Source organism: Episyrphus balteatus, chromosome 1 (assembly GCF_945859705.1).
Source record: "Episyrphus balteatus chromosome 1, idEpiBalt1.1, whole genome shotgun sequence".
In the NCBI taxonomy this organism is placed as follows: Eukaryota; Metazoa; Arthropoda; class Insecta; order Diptera; family Syrphidae; genus Episyrphus; species Episyrphus balteatus.
In genome coordinates, this window is record NC_079134.1 from 76,501,860 (window position 1) to 76,514,614 (window position 12,755).

Here is a 12,755-nt window from a genome sequence, read left to right on the forward strand (position 1 = left end):
AAAGAATTGGTTGCCAATTGACTTCTTCCAAGCGCCAAAATCGTTCGATGTTACACTCTTGCGAAAAGTCAAGTTGGGTACAAAAACTCTTAACTTCAGTACTGCTGAATGCGCGTTCTTGTTCAATGCTACCTGCTACTACCCACCTAAACATTGTAGAAATGCAATTAAAAATTGTGTACAAAATAACTCGTTATGCCAGTCAGAGCGATGCACCCTGATGGCAAGAGATAATTCTGGTGCATGTACCAGAATATCTCCAAGTTAGTTTTCACTGTATCTTGTGTCTCACAAGAAAGTTTTTATATTGAATTGTTTGTGTACTGATTTTTTTTCGACCCCTTACCTCTGGTGGGGGGAAGTCGTAATAAATCAATAATAACCTTTTGACGTTGAGAATTCAAGTATCTTTATTATAAATTTAAACTTCCTTATATACTAACAGTAATTCGATTAAAAACTATAAAAATGAAATTCAGCAATAAAATGTAAAATTTAAAGTGTGTCATTTAACCAAGCGCAGTGTAATTGTGTAATACCTAAAGTGCAAGTGTGCAAAATGTACATTTGATAATAATAAAAGGTGAATGATATGAAAGTGCAGTGTCAGTAAAGTGAGTTTAGTGTGCTTAAAAATAATTGTGTAATTTGTAGTGTTTGTGTTTTGTGATTGCGCTAGGTCAGTTGTGTTTTTGTGTATAGAATGTAAACATACTCCCCGCCTTGAACTATTGTTCAAACATGAAGTACAAAGGCTTCGTCATGATGACTTCTAGGAGCTGGAACTGGATGGTTCTTAGTGTGATAGCTTCGGCGACGGAGTATCGTTTTGAAGATGAGATATCCAATCAGAACTATAGTGCATCCAAAGGCGAAATAGCTGATTATAAACTGATGGGTATCTGTGTTTTTTACTTGAATCAATGTTTCTTCAAGTTTTTGTTTCTCGATATCTCTTTGCAATAATTGTAGTTCATTTGAGTTTCCTTCAAACGATGTTACATAGTGTATGGGTTGAGCTGGATTTTTGTTCGTGTTGATTATTTCTGTTAAGTTGCTTGTTGGGATATACTCGTGTGAGACTGGTGTAGACATCATGTCCCTGAATAGTAAGATGGTCTTGTTTTAAGGAACAGCCAGCTGGAATTGTTATGATGCCCGAATTGTTAAGGTGAATTTGGGTGAGGTTTTCTTGACACACGATGTTGACTAAAATTGGAGTTCGCAATGAATATACCCAGTGATTCGATTGATGTAAGTGCCTCCAATACTGTTCATCGGTAAAAGCTGCGAGCTTGCACGAAGAATGATCAAAAATTTGATTCATTAAGTTGAATTCACATCGGCTGATGTTGGATCCCTTTTGAGGAATCGGGTGCCTTTGTTGGCACATAATTTCATTTTCAACAATTTTTGTACATGAATTAAATTCTGACTCACTCATTGTATAGTATTGTGTTCTATGCAGGTTTATCATCATGTAGTCGATTGAAGGTATTATTCCGATGAATGATGTATTCATTACTACAGGAACTGGTATCATCTTGTATAATTGGTAGTGCTCGGATGTGATCAGCGGTAGTGATAATCTGAAGATTATATGTGACCCGATGATTCGCCCTTCAGCAGTTATTAACTTGTAGAGTAAGACTAAATTTTTGTTTGTTTCTGGAAGCTGGAGTGTTGATGGGAGGTTAGATTTGATGTTCGCTATTTCTTGTTGTAGTTGGCTAGGACGTATTATGCTTTAAAGAAGCAACAGTTGCATCTGTAAAGCTTTATAGAACCAAAATTGTTTGTCGGGTGTGTAATCATTCTGTGAGGTGCGTACTATTACACGATGCGTCTTGAGTCAAGGACTCAAATTTGACATTTATTTTTTGAATTAAAATTTGTTGTTGTTGTATTGCACCAAGAAGCAAAAAGAAATGTGAGGGAATGTTGAAAAAAGAAAAAGTGGAAAAAGAAACGTCAAAAAAGAGTCTCGGACTCACGACCCACGACTCTCCGGTCGGATAATTTTTTCTTTCATCTTTTTTCTCTTTTGCACTCATTATATTGCTGACAAATTCTTATGTTCTTTCAAAAGAGAAAAGGACGAAGATAGACTTCATTGGTATCAAAAGTGTTTACAAAAGATTGGACCTTAGTAATAGACTAGATTTTAATAGAATTCAATTTTTACAAAAAAATTCATGGCAATAAAACAAACATCTTACTTCTGAGCTTAGATTACTAAAACAATGAAAGTTAACCATAGTTAAAACAACACACCAATGTGAAACCACCTTAATGTTTTTTGATTTTCGCTGAATGCTTTCATTCATTCATTCAGTCATGAATGACATTGCATTCCAGACGATTGGAAATTTTCCAATAGATATTCCAGTTGTTTTTTTTTTTGTTTTTTTTTTTTTTTGTTTTATGGAATGACATTTTGACGTCTGTTCTGTTACAGGGATGTGATGGAGTGTTATCACCTGAATTTAATGATGTTACTTTTTCCGCCTATTTCTGATTCGTAAAATATGAGTTTATGCGGTGCACCAAGTTTATACGTTTCTTTTAAGTGTGTGAATTTATATTTATATTAAATTGTTCCCCAGCAAACCTTATGTGAACGTTCATGAAACATTCATTTTATTAAAGGAAAAGTCATTCAAAAAATATTATTTTGTGAATCAAATGTGAATGAATAATATTTTAACAATTAATATGATTCAGAAAAGAATCGTGAATTATTCATTAAGCTTCCTATCGACATTCACTTAAGTGAATGGAAAAAGAGTTCAAAATGGTTCAGAAAAGAATTCATAAATGAAGGTTTTGTTCACTTATCAGCAAACATTTCCCTTCAGAACTGAATCATAATTGGTTCACATAAGTGAACAAAACCTTCATTTATTAATTCAATTTTGAACCTTTTTGAGTCCTTTCTCCCGGGTAGCGTGGCAACACATTCGAATCATTTTTATGGTTCATAAATGATCAGGGAATTCTCCACTTAAGTGAACATAAATAGGACGTGTACACACCCAAGATATAACTTTTTTGAGGTTTTACTTGTGCGCATTCACATTATGTGAAGGAAAATTTAACATTTGTTTAGAAATTCATATTTGAGCCAGAAAAGTGAATGTTTTTCGAATAAATATTCTTCACATAAACTGGACGTTTAGTGAACATTCACAAAAATGTTTGCTTATGTTCTTATGTGAACCAATTTTGAAAGTTCTGTGTCACACTATAATGAAGTTAGTTGGGAAGTGTTTTATTTTTATTCACACTCAAAAATTCTGAAGTGCGTTATTGTAATTATTTTGTTTTAATCAATTAAAATAATATTAAAAGTTAAAATTGGTGTAAAATTTAAAATATTTATCTTTTTAACTATAATAGTATCAGCCTTGCTCCTCGGATAAAATTGATGGTTTGTAAAAATAAGTTTACATTACAATAAAAATTAATATAAATGCAAACCGATTTCATTTCTTTTTATATTTTTTTTTTCCTCGTATATATAACATATACATTATGTATTTATTGAATAGCACTATAAATATTCTTTGGTAGTCTTATAGGAGAGAATACCAATTTTGGTTCTCGATGAGAATATTTACCCGAATTTTACAGTGTACTTCTTTGTGCCTGGCTACACAGTGATTTTTCAATCGATTGAAAAATCACATGCGGTGGCTACACACTGTTGTGCAAAATCACGTTCCACTTTTACATTTTCTAGGAACAAATGTCAAAAAGAGGAACAATTTAGCAATGGAACTGTACTACCCTCAGAAAATTCAATTCCCTTCGTGAGCATCTTCCCCCTTCACTCCTCATCCCTCTTGCCTACAAACTCACTGCTTAGGCGATTGAAAAATCACCGTGTAGCCAGGCACTTTGAGGTTTAAAAGGAGTAAATAAAGGTAACCTTATTAATTCTTACGAGTCTTATATGAGTTTTTCAGGTGTGAAATTAATCATGGCGAGAAGCTTCTCAGAATTATTATAATAGTAAAATTGTTAGTTGGGCAGTGCTAAATCTCAAATGTACTACCGTTTCAGAAGATAAAAGTTGCTAAACCACGGAGTAAATATTTGTACAAGTGACATCAAGAAGATTTTTGAAAACAATAAGGACCTAGCAAACATTTCCGTTCAGAACTTTCAAAATTGGCTCACATTAAGTAAAGAAAACCTCCATTTATGAACTCATTTCTGAACCGTTTTGAATTCTTTTTCCATTCACTTATTTGAATGTAAATAGGAAGCTTACTGAATAATTCACGATTCTTTTCTGTGTTTTATTTTCCTCGTGATCCGGATCAGATCATTGTTTTTATTAGCTTTACAACAAAAGCAGGATTTTGTTTTGTTATTGTTTCGCAAATAAATAAATGATCTGATCCGGATCACGAAGAAAATAAAACACATCAGCTATTATTCATTCACATTTGATTCACAGAATAGTATTTTTGAATAATATTCTTCACATAAAATGAATTTTTCATGAACTTTCACATAAGGTTTGCTGGGGAACAATTTAATCGCGTACATTAGGTGTGCTTTTTATTAAGACCGGGCTTAACTGGACAAAAAAAACGCAGTCAGGAACTAGAGTGTTGTTGTATTTAACAGGCAAATAGCTTAGCCCAGACTGTTTTTTTTTCCATTTAAGACCGGCCGTAATGAAAAACACACCCATTATATTCTCTACTTCCAATATTTTATAATTTCACAAACTTAAAAGAATTGATTCAACTTGTTAGTTTGTGCTCCGCTTAAACTCATATTTAACGAATCAGAAAAAGGCGGAAAAAGTAACCTCATCAAATATCCTCCATCACATCCCTGTTGTAGAATCTTAATTCTGAGACGCAATTAGATAATCCCTTTGACATTCTTGTCAAAAAGTATTTTTTTACACCCATCGCGCCATAAAAAGTTAAAACTTTAAAAATACAAAGCTCTTAAACGAGGTAAAGAAGCTTACGAAACTCAAGTAGAAGATGCTCTAAGACCAATTACTACTCCACTTAATAAATTAGTTAAAAAATCAAACTCTAAGCAAGAGGAAGAACACGAGAAAAATATTTTTCAAAGTTCTACAAAGAAAATTGAACCCGTTAGAAAGGAAGAAGAGTTCATAACACCGTCACCTTTCATTAGTTACCCTAATACAGATAACAATAACAGTACCCCAAGAACCCATACAGAACATTCGAAGACTAGAAAGAGTCTACGGATTAACCATCGTAATTTTGCAGAGCAATTATCTCATGAAGAATTTTCTGATATTCCTAAAAAATATCTGGATCTATTTATTAACAATTCCAATTCAATTGATAATATATATGGTATATACTTAAAAATGGAAAGCTATATATTGGAGATGGTGAGTTCAGGGTTCAAGGAAATGATATACATGTAAAAACTAAGAACTTTAAAGGGACACATGGATTATATGAGCTCATATTCATGAAAAGACCAAACGAAAAAATATATAATAGTGAAGATTTAAACAACTATAAAACTATATTAACAGATACCAATTCGCATAGAGATTCCCATGACCCAGAGAAACAAGTAAGAGGTAATCGTGGTGCTAAATACAACATAATAAAACATTTATTTGCAAATACCACACCTTCATTCGGAAGTGGATTAATGAATTTATCAAACATGAAGAAAGACTATATACAGGGTGTCCCACAGTCACCGCCCCAAACGAAAACCATGGATTCCTGAGGTCATTTTAAGTCGAAAAACTTAAAAGGTAATTTTCTCGTTTTCGTCCCGTTTTCGAGTTACCACGGTTTTTATGATTTTTGTTCTCTTTTCCCTTATCTGGCTTTATCTTTGCCAAACTACGTTTGATTTCAAAAATTTTTTTTACAACCAATCAAGAATTTATTACAGTTTTAGTTTGTCTCAAAACTTTTTTTTCTGCGGACAACCGTTTCTCCACAATTTTGCATCAAACACAATTTTCTTCGTTTTTTAAGTTGTTTTTTACACTTTCATATCATTTAAGTCAAAAAAACACGTTAATGAGTATTAATTTTTTGTGCTCTTTATTAAAGCCCAGTTTATTTTCATAAAAAAAAAAGTTTTATTTCATAAAAAAGGCTACTGAAAGTAATTAAAAAAAATAAACAAACTGAGTGAATTAAAAAAAAAATAATTTTTAAATAAAAAATTAATTTAAATGAATTAAAAACTTTTTCTGAGCTATTGTGGTTAAGAAAAGAACAAATAAATAAAGCTCAGAAAAAGTTTTAATTCATTTAAATAAATTTTGTATTTAAAAATTATTTTTTTTGTTAATTCACTCAATTTGTTTATTTTTTTTAATAAATTTCAGTCAAAATTTTGAAAATGAAATCCATCTTATACAGCAACAGTTTTTAAATGCTTACATTGTGCTAAAAGATCCAGCAACTGGAAAGTAAAATCAGTTTATTTATAGATACCAAAGTGTCAAGTCACATTTCATTCGTTATGTCTAACATTAAATATACGTTGATTATTGAGGATATTTTAAACTTTCTTAAGTATAATCAAAATATCTTATTAGAGGAACATTATGCGGAATTTCTGAACACCATGAGTTTTTTGAAGCAGTTTGAAGGTGTATCATCGTCAGAGTCTGTCAATGGATGTCATTTTATAAATTGCCCATGGTCTTCGAATCAATGTAAAGAAGGACCAGACACATGTGCTTGCTATATACTTGAGAATAAATTATTAAGAATAAAACAATTGATATTATTATATAAAAGATTACAAAATAAACAAATATAAGAATGAAATGTTTTTCTTTTCAATCAGTTTTAAGAAAGATGAGTCAAAGAGATGTTGTCAATGAACTACATAAACCTGCTCGGAGGAATTTTAAAAAAAGGCGAGTTATTATAAAGGGATTAGATGATTTATGGCAAGCTGATCTAGTTGAAATGGGTGTCTATTCAAATGAAAATGAAAATTTCCGATATCTTCTCACGGTTATTGATACATTTTCCAAGTTTGCTTGGACAGTCCCCATCCCAAACAAAACAGGGCAGAATGTCACTATTGCTATGCAACATATTTTTATTAAAGATGCGCGTAACCCCAAAAACTTACAAACTGATGATGGAAAAGAATTTTTCAACGCCTCTTTTCAAAGTCTCATGAAAAAATATAAAATCAATCATTATTCATCATTTACCTCACTTAAGGCATCCATTGTTGAAAGATTTAATTGTACCTTAAAGACACATATGTGGAAGGAATTCAGTGCAAATGGTTCATATCGGTGGATTGGTTTAATAGATATGCTTACTAAAAAATATAATAATTCTATACATCGAACAATCAAAATAAAACCATCAGAGGTAAATGCTGCAAATGAAAAGCATTTACTCTCAACAATATATAATCATATAAAAATTCATATTCCCCCAAAATTTAGAATTGGAGATTTCGTAAGAATAAGTAAATACAAACATGTATTTGATAAGGGATACACACCGAATTGGACAACGGAAGTCTTCAAAATAATCAAAGTGCAACATACAAATCCTGTCACATATCTACTAGAAAATTATGAAGGTACCCCAATTAAGGGTGGATTCTACGAACTTGAACTACAAAAAACGAAATTTCCCGACACATTCCTAATTGAAAAAGTTCTTCAAACGAAAAAAAAATCAGATATTTGTTAAATGGCTTGGGTTTTCATCCAAACACAACTCATGGATTCCTAAGAAATTTAAGAAAAACTAAAACTATGTAATCTCAATACCTACATAAGGAAATAAATTATTACTATACTGAATACAAACAAAATTGAGTTTAAGATTAATTGTACCTAGGCATAAAAATAATATTTTTTTCAAGATGCATCTTTTTTAGAAACCACACACAAATACATTTTTCACAACCAGCAACTACTCGGCAAACATACCAAAAGATTCTATAAATAACTTTTTTTGTACGCATATACGTCAGCACATACGTGGGAGCATCCAGACACCCACCAACGATGCAGTACAGATAAGAAATCAAGAAATGTCAATGTAGGCTAAGATAGGATTAAAATTCAATTCAAAAAATATTCATCGCTGCAGCATGCGGCGGAGGCAAACATACCAAAAGATTCTATAAATAACTTTTTTGTTTTTGTTATTTCGCGCATCAAACTACAATTACCTCGATAGCCTAGTGGAAGAGTCACACACCCGACACGCCATAGGTTCCCGGTTCAAATCTCCGCTGCGGCAATGCATTTTTTAAATTTAAATTCCACAAGTACCCATAGCGCAGCGGCGGCGGCGCCAAGGCGGCCACCTCAAACAAAACACAAACCCATTAAAAACCCATTAACAACCCATTAAACAACACCGCCGTGACCTCAAACGAATTCAAGGGCATACATCCCATCCAAAATTTTCCCACGCCGTGGTCCACCAACTACTACTGACATGTCCATTTAAATCTCCGCCCACGAACAAAAACTCTTCCTTTGGGATGTCCTTAAGTAGATTGTGAAAATCTAGCCAAAATGCATCTTTTTCCACCTGCTCACATCCAATTTGGGGAGCATATGCAGTGACAATATTCCACAACTTTCCTTTAATCACCAATTTAAGGGACATCAAACGGTCACTGGATTTCGAAATGGACAATATGCTGCCTACACGGAGAAAAAATAAGGTATGTACCACCTTATTTCTGGTACATTTAACTATAATGTAAAGTTAATATAGGGATGACTGCCCAATAAGATCAATTTTACCTTACTGTTCTAGTAAATTCGTAGCTTCTGATGTCCCTTTACAGTAAAGCATTTTTTAGTATGAATTTCAAACAAAAATTACTAGAAATAAGGTTCATATTTTACCTTACAGTAAGGCTGAAAACAACTCCTTTTTAAAGTAACTTGAACTGGTGTGGAAGGTAAATAATTCATGAGTAAATAAAGCCAATTTCATATTATTAATAATAGTTTCCTAAAGAAAATTGTAATGCATGAATCTACCAATATTATAATAAAATAAAAATAATAAATATTATTGAAAAACATATCTAACTTTGGTAAAATTGCGCGAATTCCTCCTCAAAGCGATTTAGGAGGAAGTATGTGTGACCCAGTTATGTTTTTCAATAATTATTATTACTTTTATTTTATTATAATATTGGTAGATTCATGCAGTACAATTTTCTTTAGGAAACTATCATTAATAATATGAAATAACCTTAATTTGTTAAGAATATGCCAGCTGCAATTGCGGAAAAAACGATGCTCAAAATAAAACATAAAGTAAGTCCTGAAAAAAAACTATATTTCCAAAAGAAAAAAAAACGTATCATGATTTAAAATTCTGGTGTAAGACTTCGTGTCCAGAAAATCAAAGATTAAGCGCCGGTTTGTTCACACTCGATTATCTTTTGATCAAGGATTATTCCATACAAAAATCCTTGATTACAAGATAATCGAGTGTGAACAAACCGGGGATAAATCCTCTGTACATGAAATAGTGCTCCTCTATTAAACATTTCATGTTCAGACTCGTCGACATGCAAAGAATCATTTCCATTGGAGGCTTCAAAGAAAATAATTATAGTTTGTTTTTGTTAATGGTTTAACTATTAAAAAAATTTCACACAATTACAAATTATAAAAACAAATTGAAAACGACATTTCCACTTACTTTTTTCAATTATTCCGCACTCAACTATGATACAAAAATAAAGGGATTGCAAAATGGCGCACTGTATGACAGTATGAGTTTTTTTTATGTAGGGCACTGTACTGTAAGGTAAAACTTGCAAAATCTACCCAGAAATCACTTAAATATTTTTAACTAGAATTTTAAAGTAAAAAAAGTGATACAATTTCTTAGTTGAAAATAAATTTTACTTTACATAAAAAAAATATTGCTACAGGTAAAGTTTGTACTACTTTATTTTGCTCACTATAATTTACTTGTAAAAATTACTTTACGGAGCCAGTAAAAATTCAATACGTAAGATAAATTTTATTAAAAATCTAAGGCTTTTTACTTTAATTATCTTACTAGTCATTTGGAGTGAAAAATACTAGATTCATTTTTCTCCGTGTAAGAGGTCTTTTGCAAGGATGATTCCGATTCCGTTCTTACCCTTTTCCGTTCCATAGTAGAACATCTTGTAATTTTTTGTCCTTGTATCCAAGAAACGAGCCCTATTTCCCGTGTTACGCTATTTCGTTTCTTGGACGCACAAGATGTCTACTCGCCTTCTTATCATCATCTCTTCCAGCTCGAAGCTTCGACCTGTCATACTCCCAACGTTCCAACTCGCAACTCTCAGATTTTGTATAACACCCTGCGCACACTTACCCCTTCGAAGGGGCAAGTGTGCGCAATATGACCTGTTTTTGTTTTCTTAGAAAAACATAATTAATTTTATAAATATTAGTTATACAGGGTGTCCCAAAAGTAATGGATCAAACGAAGTATGCTGATAGGGGATCTTAAGGGCTCTCAGAATTTGGTAACTTGTTCATCCCAAATCCTTACGGTTTTCTATTTAATGCAATTCTTGTGAAATTTCGAAAAATTCCTACTTTGCAACAGTATTTTGCTTCCTGCTCCCATTATTGATTTTTGTTTTTTACAATTCTTTTACTAAAACATTGCCAGATAATTAGGAACTATTAATTAATCAAAATATTTTTTGTTCCATACACCATTTTGCTGCAAATTAACTAACAGTTTCAAGTTTAATAAAAAATCAATTTTTAACTTTTATTTGAGAGCAACACCGCAAAAAAAATTTCTATGGTGTAAGAATGGTTTATTATTTTAAAAAGTTGCCCTGTTATTGTAGTTTTCAAAAATGTATTAAAGTTTTCAAAGTTGCAGTTAGATCGCAAAATATAACAATTTGAATTCAACAAAACAGGGTTTTTCAGAAAAAAAAAACAATCAAAAATAAACACATTTTCTCGAACTGTTATTTGTTTATTTTTTTTTGAACAAAAGCCTCTATTTTTGTTTGTATTTTTGCTCTGAAAAACCCTGTTTTGTTGAATTCAAATTGTTATATTTTGCGATCTAACTGCAACTTTGAAAACTTTAATACATTTTTGAAAACTACAATAACAGGGCAACTTTTTAAAATAATAAACCATTCTTACACCATAGAAATTTTTTTTGCGGTGTTGCTCTCAAATAAAAGTTAAAAATTGATTCTTTATTAAACTTGAAACTGTTAGTTAATTTGCAGCAAAATGGTGTATGGAACAAAAAATATTTTGATTAATTAATAGTTCCTAATTATCTGGCAATGTTTTAGTAAAAGAATTGTAAAAAACTAAAATCAATAATGGGAGCAGGAAGCAAAATACTGTTGCAAAGTAGGAATTTTTCGAAATTTCACAAGAATTGCATTAAATAGAAAACAGTAAGGATTTGGGATGAACAAGTTACCAAATTCTGAGAGCCCTTAAGATCCCCTATCAGCATACTTCGTTTGATCCATTACTTTTGGGACACTCTGTATTTTAATTGAATTTAAGAAGTCAAAACATGTATCTCTAATAATCAATTTTCTTTTATTATGTACATACATCCTATATTTTGCTTGTAATACTTCTTCAAAGTCAAAAGTGGGCTCACTTACCACAAACGACTCTACTAATTAAAGAAATGATTTAGATCACTTACTACGGATCTTACACTCTGATTTCGTCAGATTTCAGGTATTTATCAGCGGTTTAAAATATAAAACATATTCACTTATATTTATTAGATTTTCTTAAATTAATTTTCGAAAGTTATTTTAAGTGACCTAAGCTTGCTTAAATATTTTTCTTATCTATTATCGGTTTAGTCAAAAAATATTTGGATTTTAAATCGATACAAAACTCTACAACACAGCTTAATTTGTAGCCTATCAATGCCTTATATTTATTATCGAACGAATCAAAATAATCCTAATCCAGCATAGCGGTCGCTAAAAATATGACCACATCCCCAAATATGGGGAAATAGTTGGTTTGAATACCGAAAAATTTTTGCACTTTTCATTTTCGTTCATGTTCTAAAACTTCGACATTTTGAAAATCATCTTACTCAAAAGAATTTGGTAGCACATAACAATTTCTTGTTTAAGTTTTGAGTTCTTGGGGGGGGGGGGGGGGAGGTCATGACCCCGTGACCCCCCCTGTATACGCCGTTGCTCTGTGCATCAATGATTTTGATCTTCATCTTCACGATCAGTTTCGTTTACAGAAGAAGATTCTGATGTTGAGCTTCTAACTTTAAAAACTTATCCAAAGTACTGGGTTTTTCAAGCGTTTCGATGCTTTTTTTGAGACGAGAAAGGTCTTTTTGTGATTGTTGACATGACAGGTGGCCCCCTGTTTTTGCTAGAACTTGCTTCCTGTTCGTCATCAGGGCGATAGTACGATAACTAAGGCGGTGAAAATTAGTAACGGATTCTTGTAGAAAAGTCAAATACAAGCATTTTTTACTATGGGAGGGGAGAGTCTATCTCCCCCCGTTCAGAGGGAGGGGCAATTTTCTAAAAACTAACTCAAAATAAAGAAATTTTGTTTAAAAATGTCGGAAACTTCTTATACTCATACAAAATATTATTTATTAAATTAAATAAATTTTTGTCGTTAAATTCTAAACATAATTAAACAAAATTTTTTTTTTTAAATAATTTGAAAAAAAGGTAATAAACTAAAAATATCATAAAGTAAAAGTGAATAAATGCATCAA

At 31.7% G+C, this 12,755-nt stretch overlaps 1 protein-coding gene across 4 annotated transcripts in view; it reads left to right on the top strand.

Moving 5' to 3' along the window:
• LOC129905230 (uncharacterized) overlaps nucleotides 1-12,755 on the top strand; it is a 124,449-nt gene that overhangs the window by 44,280 nt on the left and 67,414 nt on the right. The window lies entirely within an intron of this gene.